The 15,893-nt window shown below is 36.7% G+C and overlaps 1 protein-coding gene across 8 annotated transcripts in view; it reads right to left on the reverse strand.

Annotated features, from left to right (window-relative positions):
* MSR1 (macrophage scavenger receptor 1) overlaps positions 1-15,893 on the reverse strand; it is a 568,786-nt gene that overhangs the window by 291,829 nt on the left and 261,064 nt on the right. For 3 of the 8 annotated variants that reach the window (XM_074383957.1, XM_074383956.1, XM_039461187.2), the window contains exons 1-3: positions 11,718-12,163; positions 11,409-11,609; positions 7,633-7,860 (exon numbers count right to left, since the gene is read on the reverse strand). The gene's annotated coding sequence lies outside the window, so the exon portion shown is untranslated. Of the gene's footprint in view, positions 1-7,632; positions 7,861-11,408; positions 11,610-11,717; positions 12,164-15,893 lie in introns of those variants that run through there. The other 5 variants (XM_074383953.1, XM_074383954.1, XM_074383955.1 and 2 more) reach the window with 5 other exon arrangements.

A 15,893-nucleotide genomic window follows, 5' to 3' on the forward strand; every position in this document is an offset into this window, starting at 1 on the left:
ACCGTTGTACATATGGTCCCATGTTGACTGAAATATTATTACATAGTACATGTCTATAACTAGAAATGGTTTCCTTTCAGGCTACCTACTGGCCCCTTCTCTATATGTTTCATTATGGCTTTTATCCTCACATTTGAGATATTCTGGCTCCATTTTTACTGAAATGTAAAAGAGTCATCTCAGATTATTCCATTTACCAGGTAAGAATGTTTATGAAAAAATTTAAAATCTTTCCAATCTGATAAATATCTATACACTGTGAATTCTGAAAGGGTAGGGACCATATCTCTTTTTGTCCACATTATGTTGCTAGAGCCAATAGCAACCTGGAACATGGAATATACTGAATATATATTTGTTGAATGAATGATCTGATTTTTTTTTGTCAAATGACAGTCATATATTAGTTTTGGTTTTTATTTTTATTTTTAAATAAGATAGATGCTTGGATAATAGTGAGATGAAAAATGTATGCTTCTTTTGGCACAGAAATTCTTGGCAAATAAGTTTGTCAATAATCCAGATGAGTTTTTTTTCTATTCTATATTCTTACTCTTTTGATAGCATCCTTGGACCTGAACCAAATCTTGGTTGCTCATTGCAACCTCTGCCTCCCAGATTCAAGCGATTCTCCTGCCTCAGCCTCCTGAGTAGCTGGGATTACAGGCACACACAACCATGCCTGGCTAGTTTTTGTATTTTTAGTAGAGATAAGGTTTCACCTTGTTGGCTAGGCTGGTCTCGAACGCCAGACCTCAGGTGATCCACCCACCTCTGCCTCCCAAAGTGCTGGAATTACAGGTGTGAGCCACTGCACCCAGGATTACTCTATTTTAAACTGTGATTACCTTGAGAAGATTTATTTAAACTCTGAAGAAATAAAACCCTCTAGTAAATATCTATGAGGTTCAGCATAACTGACAATAATTGGTCTATAAAATGCCCCTGACAGGTGTAGTGGGCCAGAAGGGAGGTGAACACTGAAATGTACTCAGTGGAATGAGGAATGATTAGTATTCCCTATGGCTACATTTGTACACCATGGGAAGTCCTGTTTTCTTTCTGGGGCAACGCCCAAAAGAGATCGGTTTATCACGAACTGCATGAAATACTGTTATATATATTTTCCAAAACAACAAGATCACGTTCATCATAGATAACGCAGTCACAGGATTTGTGGCATTTTCTGATTTACTTTGTTTTGTCTTATTCTGCACAGTCTCTCTGAGAATGTCATCTACTTCTATGACTTGAGCTACTGCCTGTGTACTGATGGAGCCGATACAGCCAACACAGATCTCAATCTCAAAATCAGCTTTTGTTTTACATAATACGAGTAGCTACAAAGGTGCATTTTCTACAGCGGCCTAACTTTCCTTTTTCCAGATTTTTCAATGATGGCATATCGTCCACTTACAACACCTATTGATTATCATAACCACTTACTATGATCATCTCCTTACTGTGTAGTGGAGACTACATGATACAGTTAGGCACATGCCGGCAAAGCACAGTCACTGAAATCAGAAGCCAGAGCTTCGTTTCTAGACCATTCTCACCTATAAGACCCATATCTGATCGCACAAAAAACTCCTGATTTCCATTCCTTACACTCTATTCCAATTTTGGACTTCAACTTATTTTTATCTACCCCAGCCAAGCATCTTTGGTAGCAGCAATGGTGCAGGCAATTAAGAGGAAAATCCAAGGGCATTAAGAAAGAGGACAAATTAATAGCATCTAAAACATAGCACTTTAACAAAGAATAGGAGGAAAAAATTAAAGAGTAGAAAATATGTTTTTACAGGAAAAAAAAACACAAGACATAAACTTGAAAAATCATATACAACGGGTGAGTAGAGGAAGAAGACTCAGTACAAAAGACAAGGAAGAACTATTTTTGACAATGCAGGTGAAAAACGAGCAACAGTCAGGGTCATGGAAAAGAACAAAGAAGATCATGGCATGTAAGAAATCCGTAACCTGTCACATAGAATTTAAGTTGTTTTTCTTGTGTGGTATAAGCGGAAAAAAAAAAAAAAAACCTTGCAAGATAGGCAGTAGTAAACGTATAAAAATGAAAGTCGCCGAGTACATGACTGAAACCTGCTCATGCTCATGGTTTTCTGTTAAGAGAGATACTGATGAATGCACTGAAACAGTACATCTGGGGGAGTTTTGTTTATTTCTGGGTATTCCTCCTCATCTCCCCAACCTCTCAGCAGCAGAGTAAGCCAGGGCCCAGTTTCTCTTCTCTTTTTTCTCCTCCTAGATCCACTCCCTTGGTGATCTCACTAGCCTCATCGCTCTAAATATAATCTAGAAGGCTGATGACTCTTAAGTCTTTATCTCTGGCCCACACCTCGCCTCTCAACTCCAGGCCCATATATGCCACTGCCTAACAACACCTCTTTTTAGAATACAGTCCAACCAAACCTAGGGGTCTTCCTTGCTGTTTGCCTTTTCTCGTCCACCACATCCAATCCCTCATTCGATCCTGTTACTTTGTTCTCAAACCCTATGCGGAAACTGAGTGTTTCTTGTCACTTCCTTGCTACCACCCTGTCCAAGCCCCATCATCTTTTTTTTACCCTGACTTTTTTTTTTTTTTTTTTTTTTGAGACAAGATCTTGCTCTCTTGCCCAGGCTGGAGTGCAGCCATGTGATCACATCACTGCAGCCTTGACCTTCTGGGTTCAAGCAATCCTCCCAACTCAGCCCCTTGAGTAGCTGGGACTACTGGTGCATGTCACCATGCCCAGTTACTTATTTTTTTCTAGACATGGGGTCTTGCTATGTTGACCGGGCTGATCTCAAACTCATTAGCCTCAAGCAGTCTTCACAGCTCAGCCTCCCAAAGTGCTGGGATTACAGGCATGAGCTATTCAGTGTGGCCTCACCCTGATGATTTTAATTGCTCCCTGACTTTCACTCTTACACTCTTGAATTAATTCTCCACACAGCTTCCAGAAGAATCCTCTTAAAAGTAAGGCAGACTGAGTCACTCCCATGCTCAAAGCCCCTGAATGCTTTCTCGTCTCACTCAGGCTCTCACTAAAGTCTTTGTCTCAATAAAGCAGACCACTTGAAATCCCTACACCTTGGGAGGTCAAGGTGGGTGAGTCACCTCAGGTCAGGGGTTCGCGACCAGCCTGGCTAACATGATGAAACCCCATCCCTACTAAAAATACAAAAAATTAGCTGAGTATGGTGGTGGGTGTAATACCAGAAACTCAAGAGGCTGAGGCATGAGGCATGAGAATCAAGAGGCTGAGGCATGAGAATCACTTGAACACAGGAGGCAGAGGTTGCAGCGAGCTGAGATCAGGCCACTGCATTCCAGCCAGGACATCAAGAATGAAAACCCATCTCAGAAAAAAAAAAAAGAGGGAAGAGAGAAGAAGACAAAGAGAGAAAGAAAAAGAAAGAGAGAAAGAAGGAAAAACAAAAAGAAAAAGAGAGAAAGGAAGGAAGGGAAGGGGAAGAGGAAGAGGAGGGAAGGAGAACATTCCGGAACATCAGATTTCAACTTACTACCACTTGGGGATTTCTCTTCCCCCTCCCGGCTTGATTTGTTTGTTTTTCTCCCCAAAACATATCACCATCTAACAGAAATCAAATTTTCCTTATTCGTCTTATCTATCGTTTGTCTCCTCTCATATCAGATCCATGACGTGGAGTTTTTATCTCTTCAGCTCAGTGATCACAGACTTCCTGAAGGTGCTCATTACATACACCATGCAGTATTTAAAATTACATAAATAAATGAAAGGCAAGATATTTTTCAAGATGACTGGATTTTATATCTTGGGTTATGCCTCAAGAAAAGTTTGCAGTTCACCAAAGTGGGAATTTTAAAAATTCTGTTACACACTGGAAAATAAAATACTTCTCTCTGCACTGCATGTAACTAGCAAACTGAAACAAAAAATATTACTCTCAGTGAACCCACTTTGCTTCAAAAGCATTTATTATTAAAATTACCAGATTATTTTAGCTCCTTACTCTGGTTACAATCATTGTAATTTTTTAGTAACATTAGCATACATACATGCATGAGCCTTCATTAGCAGGCAGTGAACAACTACCATCATTCAAGTGTGCCTTTTAATATCATTTCCAAAGTTAGGAACAAAGGAGCTTCACATAAAATTACATTTCCTACCAAATGTCAACGTACTGATAAAGGATTGTGAAATCCTTTGAGTTTGGTAATCTATTCAGAGCATGTTTTCATGAGAAGTGAAACACGTTTCTGTAATATCAGCTTTTTATCAAGTGGGTGAAAAGTTTACAGAAACCACAACAGGAAATTCATAATGAAAGAATTTCAAGGTTAATTTGTTTGGAACCATACACCTTACTTTTTTTGTTTTTATTAGAAAACATAATAATATTATAGATAAGTTAGAATAAAATTTCTGTCATCTCATTACCCTAATAAAGGAAAAAAAACCCTTAATTTTTAAAATGAAACTTGAGTCTTTGGACAGATGTATATATGTAACATAGTTCATGTCGCCATGCACATAACATGCATATTATTCATTTGTCTTAAAATCATCTCATTAATATTTCAAATGAATTTTTCAAATTTGGAATGACTTTTTTTTTAAATTATACTCTAAGTTCTGGGATACATGTGCAGAATGTGCAGGTTTGTTACACAGGTATACATGTGCCATGGTGGTTTGCTGCACCCATCAACCCATCATCTAGGTTTTAAGCCCCAAATACATCAAGTATTTGTCCTAAGGCTCTTCCTCCCCTTGCCACCTACCCATGGACAGGCCCTGGTGTGTGATGCTCCCCTTCCTGTGTCCATGTGTTCTCCTTACTCAACTCCCACTAATGAGTGAAAACATGTGATGTCTGGTTTTCCGTTCCTGTGTTAGTTTGCTGAGAATGATGGTTTCCAGCTTCATCCATGTCCCTGCACAGGGCATGAACTCATTCTTCTTTATGGTTGCATAGTATTTCATGGTGTAAATGTGCCCCATTTTCTTTATCCAGTCTATCATCGATGGGCATTTGGGTTGGTTCCAAGTCTTTGCTACACAATAATTCATCAAATATATATATATATATATATATATATATATATATATATACACACACATATATATGAGTATGTTTTTATTTATATAGCCATTTTTCTAAAATATCATTTTTTCTTTAAAATTTTTTTTTCTTTGGTTGGGGGCAATGCTTCAGTGATGTAAATAAAGATGAAATAATTTTTTTTTTTTTGAGATGGAGTCTCATTTTGGTCTCATTTTGTCATCCACGCCTGAGTGCAATGGTGTGATTTCAGCTCACTGCAACCTCCACCTCCTGGGCTCACAGGATTCTCCTGACTCAGCCTCCCAAGTAGCTGGGATTACAAGCGCTTGCCACCATGCCCAGTTCATTTTTGTATTTTTAGTAGAGACAGGGTTTCACCATGTTGGTCAGACTGGTCTCAAATTCCTGACCTTAGGTGATCCACCAACATCAGCCACCCAAAGTGCTGGGATTACAGGAGTGAACCACCACACCCAGCCAATATTTCCATAATTTAGCTTTCTCCTTTTAAAATGTTTCTTTAGGAAAATTCACCATATGTGAAATTAAAAGGTCAAAGGAAAACTATTTTGAACTTCTTGCTCTCTACCGTCTCAGTGATCTTTAAAAAGACCACACAAATTTATAAATATTCCAGTCATATATATGAATATGGCTGTTTTAAGCAAAATTTATTACCATTAAATAATAAAGCTTATTTTAGAATCATTTAGATTTTGATGAGTTAAATAACACTTAAAGATGGTTTTCATTTTTATTTTTTTATTATTAATGTGAGAGATATTTCCATGTAATTGTTCATCATGTATTTTTGCTCTCGGGTTTTTAATCTATTCATATTCATTGCTTACACATCCCCACAGGTTTCTTTCACCTGTGCTTGCAAATATGATCTTTATATTAATACATATTTACCATCTACCTTTTCATATTTAACATGTATTATTTTTCTAAGATTTTTCCCTATTCAGTTTTTTAAGTTATATTATTAAGGTCAATTTTATCTTTAATATTTGGAATAAATAATAACCCTATGATCCTCCCTATTATATAAAATAAAAACTTTGATCTTTGTAACAGCAGTTGAATATATATTTAAAATGAAAATTAAATTAAGATTATTTGTGAAACCAATGGCTTTATGCTTAAGGAAATTTTCTGTAAAAAAGATTTTAGTAAGAAACAGAAATATCTATATTGTGCCTGATGTCACTGATAGTCATCCTTGGTAGCAAAGAGTAAACAGCATTAAGTTTTGAATCTGAAATCTAGATTTGAATATTGGCTGTGACAGTATTTAGCTGTGTGACTTTAGGCAAATATTTTAACTTATTTGAGTTGAAGTTTCTTTAGATACATAAAAATGATCACAATATAAAGTTAAATAATTATTGTTAGAATTATAAATAATTTTTGCAAATTGCCTGGTACACAGAAAACCATCAATGTATGAATCACTGTTGTTTTAAAATACCATTTTCTAATATGAACTGTTTTTATTTTGTTCTCACAGTATATTCATGGGGTATACAGTAGTATTTTCTCTATTTTACATGTTAGGGAGCTAAGGTCTGAAATGTATAAGTAACTAGTCAATCTTACTCAGCTATGGAATAGGGGAGCTGGAATTTGAACACAGTCTATTCCCAGAAGATCAGCTCTTACCCACGGCATAAAGTTGCCAATCAATGCATAAAACATTCATAACTTCAGTTCTGTGATTTTTCAATAACTATTTTTCCCTGGTCAACACCCCCATTATATGCTGTGTGAATCTTAATTATTCTTCAAGATTAATTGGATTTCTAGCGTCTCCATGAAGATGTGTTTTTTGGTGGTCTTTTCTCCCAGAGAAGTAATTCTGGCCTTGTCTATATTTTCATAGTAATTAGCAAAGTACTTTCATACTACTTGAGGTTCTCAAATTACATTATGCCTATTTGGGGATATATTTTAAATCAGAAGATTCCTAAATACAAAAAGAACTGTATTTTTTTTTTTTGTATCCTTTCCCCACATCTAGTTCAATGAAGAGCATATAATAGATAACTCAGCCAGTATTTGCTATATAATCAAGGAAAGATAATAAAAGGCATTAAAACCAAAAATGTTGCATTAAAAGTTAGGAAAGGAGAATACTGAAACATATCAAATTATACTTTGAATAAAGCCAATATTTTAAACAAAATATGCATGATATAAAAAAGCCATCTTGCCACTTCAAACCACACAATATTTAGTGTATTTCATGTGTATTTGTGAACACATATTTTTTACTCATGGAAAATTTAGCAGACATCTCTATTTTTTGATTATCAAAAACAACAAAACTAAATTTGTGGTGATAGAATAAAGCATTCAACTAGAAATTACTGATCCTATACACACACACACACACACACACACACACATACACACACACACAAATATATCACGTATCACACACATTCATGCACGCACACACACACACAGAGTAGACACATAACAACCAATAGAAGCAATTCTGGAAAAGAAAAAATTAAAATAAGGCTTTTTTTTTCTTTCTTTTTTTTTTTTTTTTTTTTTTACCTTTGGTCCGAAAGAAAGCAGCACTGATTTATCCACTTCTCTCTCCTTAAAATTGAAACCTAAAATCTTTATTTCATAGTATTTCAGCATCTGGGACATGAAGAAAGGAAATGACACATTTGTGTGTTGAAAATATTTCTTAATGTGTTTCAATAGCACTCTCATCAATGCCCAGGTTTGCAAAATCTAAATTTGTCAGATAACTCACTCTTCGTCCCATTTAGGACACTACAGGAAAAAAAAAAAAAAAAAAAAAGAGAAGTGAAAAGGAAAAGAAAAAAGGGTTGCTGAAACAAAGCACATAGTTCACGGCAGATTGAGCTTTCCTTTTTTCTAAGTAATGTTTGCACGTAGGCCTTCCAAAACATTCATTAATTCTCATGATCTCTTCTTTTGTATTATTATAATGTTGAGTAAAGATGTCATGTTTGACCGAGCACTAGCGCTCACGCCTGTAATCCCAGGACTTTGGGTGGCCGAGGTGGGTGGATCGCTTGAGGTCAGGAGTTTGAGACCAGTCTGGCCAACATGCCGAAACCCCGTTTCTACTAAAAATATGAAAATTAGCCAGGCTTGGTGGCACATGCCTGTAATTTCAGCTACTCTGGAGGCTGAGGCAGGAGAACCTCTTGAACCAAGGAGGCAGAGGTTGAAGTGAGCTGAGATCGCATCACTACACTTCAGCCTGGGAGACAGAGTGAGCAAGACCCCGTCTCAAAAATAAAAAAAAAAAAAGGACTCCATGTTTAAGTACTTTGCTTTTTAAAAATCCTTTTTCCTCTACCTTTATCTCTAGCCTAAAATGCAAAACACATGAAGAAAGAATATGATGCCCAGTAAGTACAAGTAATAAAATAGTAACACTCACTTCTGCTCTCTCTATACTGACATAAGCATTAATTTTTGGAACACCTGACAAGTTGTTTATTTTCAGTAGTATGGTGGAGGGAAGGAATCTCAGGCATGGGATCAGATAAAAGGGATGCCCTTTCTCTTCTGCTATCCCTCAGGGTTTTATACAATTCATCTCTGTTATTTAAATAACACTCAAGAAGGTCAAGTATGACTCACATAAAAACATTCAACACTACATTAAGGAGCTAACTTTTACAATTGAGTCTTCTGGGAGAATGCGTTTAGTTTATATTCCATATGCACTTCTTTGTGCTCAAACAGGAGAAATCATACTTCCTACCAAAAGATGCCCCAAATTGCCATGCCCATGGACACCATCTTTCAGAAGACAAAACATGTGGGAGAAAGCATGCAGGAACAGGGTATGGCCTTTGAGAGATGCAAAGTAACAGTATTATTCAGTCATTCTTAAGGTAAACACTAAAGGGCTAATAGTAGAGTAAGACAGGCCTCAAAGCAAGCTGTATAATTTCTAAACAGGCAGGTTTAAGATAAGAAGTAGGATCACAATTTGATCCAGCCTGGACCAGCGTGAATGCTATTGGCTATTCCTCATCAAATTCTTATTGAAGTGGAACTGGAGACTACAAAACTCATACTCTTTCCTATTATAATTATTACAAAATCTGAAGTTTAAGAACTCCTTCATATATTGTTAAATTTAGATATCCCTGATGATACTACATGATAAGAAAAGTCAGACTCCAGGAATAACAAGTGAAGACACCAATCTTCCAAAAGTCTATCCTAATGAGATTTCTGTCAGTGTGGTTTATTTCTAGCATGTCTCTGTAATATTGTTTGGTATGTATCTGTACTTCCACAATGCTAACCACTTCTCTGTGTGATGATTTCCACTTTCTTCAGCCAATCTAATTTTTCATTTAAAAAATTCCCTTTCCACCTGTCTACCTATGTACCATATATTTATTTATAGTTTTATACATGATAATTATATATTATATAACATAGTATTATCTATTAGGTCTTACTATACGTAAAAACACCTTTACCAGGGAACCATGTAAAAAATGTTCAGTTTAAGCTAATAACTAATTGAAAGAACAGAGAGAATGTCTAAAGTGTTGGGACTCGGCATTCATTCTTCATTTGACTTCATAGCAACTTTGTCATATGACTTCTCTAATTGAGAAATCAAAGTTTAGAGATGTTAAGTAAACATCTCAAGATCATAGAGTTATGAGTCTTCGGAGCTGGTTTTTAAACCCAGTCTGATAATAAAATTTGGCAAAATACAGTTTTTTCTTAATGTGAACTAGATGTATGTATTATTAAGGGACTATAATATGTTTATCAAAAACAGCATACAGAAAACAAACCACAGATATGTGCAAATTCCAGATCATGTGGATAATTACTCTGTTAACAGTTACTGTGATGGATCCCAATTGTTTCATTTTTGTTGTTTATGGATATATGTGTCTAGAATGAGGTCTATGTAAGATTATGCCCAGTGACCAAATAGAGATTCATAATCAAATAGACAAATGGCTTGAAAGAATTGATTCAAATATCCTAGGGCTTATTGTGGTAGAGGTATACTGAACTCAAAAGAAGATTTAACAATTTACACTCATTAAGAGGTATTTTGTATATGTAAAGTCGTAACAGGTTGTTAGTCATAATATATTAACTACGTATTATAATATGTATGTAGTTAATATTGTTATATATTATTAACTTTATCATATATACATGTTATACATATATACATATAGTCATAATATGCCATTAATATATTTTGATATATTACATTAATATTAATATTTGATAATTATAGAGATAAATTTTTTCATGTTCTGAATTCAAAGGAATAAGTAGTGATTTAAATACAGATTTTAATAATGCTTCAATGGACACATATTGCCATGTGATTGTAATACATTTACAGAATTATCAAAACACACTTCATTAAAACTGATACTGAAAAATTGCATAATGGCAGAACTTTCTGTTTGATATCATAAGTAGAAAACTGTGATGTTCCAGTAACATTTTATATAGCCTTATTAAACAGAACTTTCCTATATGAGAATTATTGAAGTCAAAAAACAGAAATAGACCAAGGATAATATCAGAACTAAATAGTATATTTCTTCTATTAAACCTATAATAATATTTTGGCTCACCCACACAATCTTAAATTGGTGGTGTTAGTTAAAATTTTAATAGTTTGTGAGATTTTAAAATTTAACAGATGAATTAAATTTCAAAAAACTTGGTTAAGAACTGTAGGCTTATGGCATTTAGGTCTAAATTTGTGTTTCTATATTATTTTATTATTTTTAAAATCTTTTTTATCATTTGACTTTTTAAAAATTATTTTATTTATTATGCTTTAAGTTCTGGGGTACATGTGCAGATCACGCAGGTTTGTTACGTAGGTATACACATGCCTGGGTGGTTTGCCGCATCCATCCCCCCAGTCATCTACATTAGGTATTTGTCCTACTGGTACCCCTCTCCTAGCCCCAAACCCCAAAAGGCCACAGTGTGTGATGTTCCCCTCCCTGTGTGTTTCTATATTTTAACATAAAATTATAATAAAATAATATATCAACACTTAGGCGTAGAGATCAATATGTGTATTTTCTTTTGAGAAACACTGCACTATGCCATACTATTTTTAGAAGAAAGTACATGGAAGACTTCTAGTTTCAACTTCAACACCGAAGAGCTTAGAAGTCATCACTCTTATCCCTACACCACAAAAAAGGCCGGAGAAACTTAAAATCAGTGACATCTTAGACCCATCAGAGAACTGAGGTCTCAGGGAAACCACCAGCCTGAACCTGGGAAAGACAGGAGATTACAGGGCATCACAGCAAAGATCAGATTACCTGCAGCAGATGTCAGTGGAACCGCAAACTGGCAGGAACACCTAAGCAGGAATTTGGCAACAGGCTGAATATGGAGCAGAGTGAGCATTGGAGCCTCCTGGGGGCTGCAGTCTTAGAGGAGCCCCTACACACTTACAGGCTTTACTTCCAGGAATCCCACTTGGTTTTCATGGTATGTACCAAAAATATCACCTGATGTCCCTGGCATAGAGAGGGGAAAAGTAATCATTTAAAAATATAATTAGAGCATTTCCCGTAACAAAGGCTTACTCCCCCAGCGAAAAGACTTTATTAAGAGCGTTATCTTACCTAAGCAGCTGAAGGGAAACTATGCAACTCTAGCTTCCTCTAGGCTTCCAGTTCCAATTCAACTTGACAGAGAAAAAGGAAAAAAAAAAAGTTTAGAAACACTGATGAAGTTCATAGTCCAGGGACAAGGGCCCATTAAAAGACAGAGATTTAATCATAAGACTATAGAATGCTTCTCCCGATCCCCAAACTTCACCCCTCCATCAACAGAGCTCCAGTATAATAACAGCAGATGACAGCTGAAAGAGATGCAAGGTTTTTTTGAAAGGGAAGTTTGTAGGGAACCTAAATAGAGTAGAGGCAACAAACAGGTAATTTTAGCTTCTGACTGCTGTACCTACAGGAAATGTTCTACGCAACCCAACTCCTAGCTAGATAAATAGACAACCTCACACTAAAAGGTAAGTAAGTGTATCTAAGACCCTAAAAGTTACACTGTCCTCAGACAATTGGGGAAGTAGAATGGATAACATATGCCCAAAATACGAATGACTAATTTCCTTGCCAGATCAGCTGTCTCTTGCAAGCAACATTCGACAATTCACTCTTTCCTCGTGATGATGTCTTAACTAAAAAGACACAAAAATGCAAAACGTGATTTTGAGATCATTTTTATGTGCTATTTTAAAAACATGAATGCACACTGCACTGTGTTTAGGGAAGTATGGCTTCAGAATTATAGGAAAGTTTGAATAAGTTTCAAAGTTGTAGAAGTGTCAATTAATTTAAGCCAGAGCAAAATACATTAAGCAAATTCTTAGCCAGAAGTCTGTGAAATCATGATGGAATGTCAGCCTAGGGGCCCAAAAGAGAGAACAGAATTTATACTATAGCCAAATCGATTGTTGCTAGTTGAATGCCATTGACTTTATAGCAATTTTGCATGCTCCATTGTCTTTTATTTTCATAGCAAACCCTCTTTATTTTGCAATGAGAAAACTTAAAGGCGCTTCAATAAATTATCTAGGGCCACCTGGCTAGTGACACAGCATGAACTAGAATGTTTGTTCTGTGATGTTCTTTCTAACTTAGTCACATGGGTCAAGTAGCCTTCATAAATGTACATAATTGCTTATTCTATACATTTTTCTGTTTCCCTCATAATATCTCCATAAACTGCTTAAAGCTCCAAGATGGGCTTTGTGAAAGGAAAACAAGAACTCAGGAACCCAATTAACTGACAAAAGGAAAAAAAAAAATGGTGAAAGCTGAGTCATGCAAGAAACTGCCTTTCATTTTGTTCCTAGGCAGATAGATATAGATAAAAGATTGAATATCTCCACAGGTACTTATGTTCATGTTATCTTATGCAAAGTGCAGATTTACTGAGCAAGAGAGAAATATATGATTGATTATTCCACTACCTGCTCCATTTCTCTTGCAAGATGTGGATTGCCATACCCTTTCTCTTTTCCCTCCAGCCAGCTTTTCCCCTTTAAATATGGAAGTCCTCAAAATCACCTGAAGTCACAAACCAGAGATGCTTTCTGTGACTGTGTTCCTTTTTTCCAGGAATATCCTTAACCTTGGCAAAATAAACAACTAAATTAATTGAGACCTGTCTCAGATGCTTTCTGGTTTACACCTTAAAAGCTCAGATCTGTCCTCTGCTATCTGATCTGCCTACAATCAGAGTATACATGTCTTTTTCTCTTTTGCTCCCCAAATCACTTGGGAGCATCACTCATTGGCAAATTCTAACCTGGTGATGAGAACTGTGTAAATGATAATAGGGACACTCCATTCAAACCCCTGCACTGAGAGACTTCACCAAATATGTTTTGTTTTCTACCATCTACTCTTCAAGAAGCAATCACCAAACTTTAACATGGCTTCTAGTAGCTCAAAGCCACATCTCTGGGGCCACCCAACCCTCTTTTGAGTTCCTTCCTAGGATAGCTAGGGACTGTTACTGAATTTACTGTTTGTTCTAGCCAATAACTGACAATAGGTCCCTGGCCTCCTGTATTAGAACATTTACTAGAAAAGGGCTTACAATTTTGAATTCTCTCTCTGTCCCTTTGAGATGTATGTTTTCTATCACCTAGGAATGTCTTCCTCAATGACCTGGGAGTATTTTTTTCAAGGAACTGAAAGCCATTCCTTTGAAATGTAGTCATTGGAAAGGATAAGACTTATGTCTCCTCATCTCTGCTGGGGGATAGATCCTTTCTCATTTATCACTCCAGATCCACTCTCAGCCCTTCTTTCTCCAAAATGATGACCTTTTTGGACAGAATCAAATGGTTCCCTTAACCCCTAGTTCCTGATTAGGTCTGGCAGACTGGCAGGCTAGCGGGAGATTTGTGAGACAGAGGAGAGAGAACCCTCCATATTAATTATCTAAAAGTGAAATGAATATTTATGGAATGGGAATGTTGGGTAGCGTCTTAATCAGTTACTTGGCTTACATAATCTGAAGATGTTCAAGTCTACTGAGTGGGAATCTAATGTCAAAAATCTACTTCTTCAGTGATCAGTCCCTGTAGGAACAACCCAGCAACTTGGCTATTAGGACTGGGATGGGCAGACGCATGCCCTCCCCACAAAGGTGTCCATATCTGAACTCCCAGAACAATATTACATTATAAGGCAAAGGAAAATTAAGATTACACATGGAATTATAGTTACAATGGGCTCGTTCAGATGACATTAAAATAGGGAAGTTATTCTGGATTAAATGAGTAAGTCCAATTCAGTCGCAAGGATCTTTAAAAGCAGCAGAGGGAGGCAGAAGAGATTCAGAGACAATAACGTGATGGGAAGAATGAACAGAAAGATGCAAGGTTATTGACTTTGATGATAGAAAAAAGGAAACTACAGGCCAAAGGATGTGTGTGGCCTCTGGAAGCTGGAAAAGGCAGAGAAATAGATTTTCTCCTTGAGTATCCAGAAAGGAATGCAGCCATGTTGACAACTTGATTTTAGCCCAGGTTGACACTTCTGAACATCTAATTTGCAGAAATGTAAGACAACAAATTTGTGTTATTTTGAGCTACTAAGTTAGCTCTGCTTTGTTACAGCAGAGAATTGTATTAATTTGCTTGGGTGTCACAACAAAATACCTCATGCTGAGTGGCTTAAAAATCAGAACTTTATATCTCACGATTCTGGAGTCTGGAAAACCAAGAGCAAGGTGTCAGCACCTCTGGCTTCCCCTGAGAATCCTCTCCTCGGCTTGCAGATGCCAATGTTCTTTCACATGGTTGTTACTCTGTGCACGAGCACTTCTGGTGTGTTTTTTCAAATGTGTTCAAATTTCCTTGCCTTATAAGGACACTAGTCAGATTGGATTATGGCCACCCTAATGGCTTCATTTCAGCTTAATTACCTCTTTAAAGGTCCCATCTCGAAATACAGTCACATCCTGAGGTATTCAGGACTAGGATTTAGAGGCAATGTTTCAATTCATAACAAGAGCTACATTATAACACCTTCCTTGAAGCCATCTCTAGAGGGTCCCTAGGTAATACAACAAAGCTACTTACTGGGGCTTATTCATAAAGGCTCAGAACCCTGACCATCTTGAGCACTATGGAAAGTCTTGACCCAATTGCATCTTACTCTAAGTCCTGTGGAACTGTAGACCCAACTGGTAGTTATTTCTACAGATACACCACGTGAACTAAGAAGATATTTATCTAATTATTGGCAGAATCCATATTTGCTTCCTGATTTGTGGAGTACAAACTCTTATGGTAGAAGGCCAAGTGGAAGCCACTGAAAGGACTCCTCCCCACCAGGACAGTAATCCAAAAACAATATTGCATCTCTGGGAGAACTGGTGACATCAGGGTCACCATCAAATATTAATGTTGCAAGATCATGATCCTGGGGGAAATGATATGTGACTGAAATTCTCAAAATGGGCAACCATGTGAAAACATTCATCTTCCGCGCAAATGTCCACTAGAAGGCACCCACTACGTAGAGCCAGCAATCTGGTTGACAAGGTGACCTACCTGGTGAAAGTCAGTCAGCTTTTGCCCTACCCATAGCATATGCAAAATGGCCGTGCAGAGGAGACTGAAGTGGTTCATGGGCTGAACGATGGAGGTTTTTCTCAAAAAGCTGATCTAGATACTGGTGCTCCAAGTTTCCAATATGCAAATAGCAGAGGCTGAAAACTCAACAAGCTGGTCTGGATACTCCTGAGTTTCCAATATGCAATTAGCA

The sequence above is a fragment of the Saimiri boliviensis genome, chromosome 13 (assembly GCF_048565385.1).
Source record: "Saimiri boliviensis isolate mSaiBol1 chromosome 13, mSaiBol1.pri, whole genome shotgun sequence".
In the NCBI taxonomy this organism is placed as follows: domain Eukaryota; kingdom Metazoa; phylum Chordata; class Mammalia; order Primates; family Cebidae; genus Saimiri; species Saimiri boliviensis.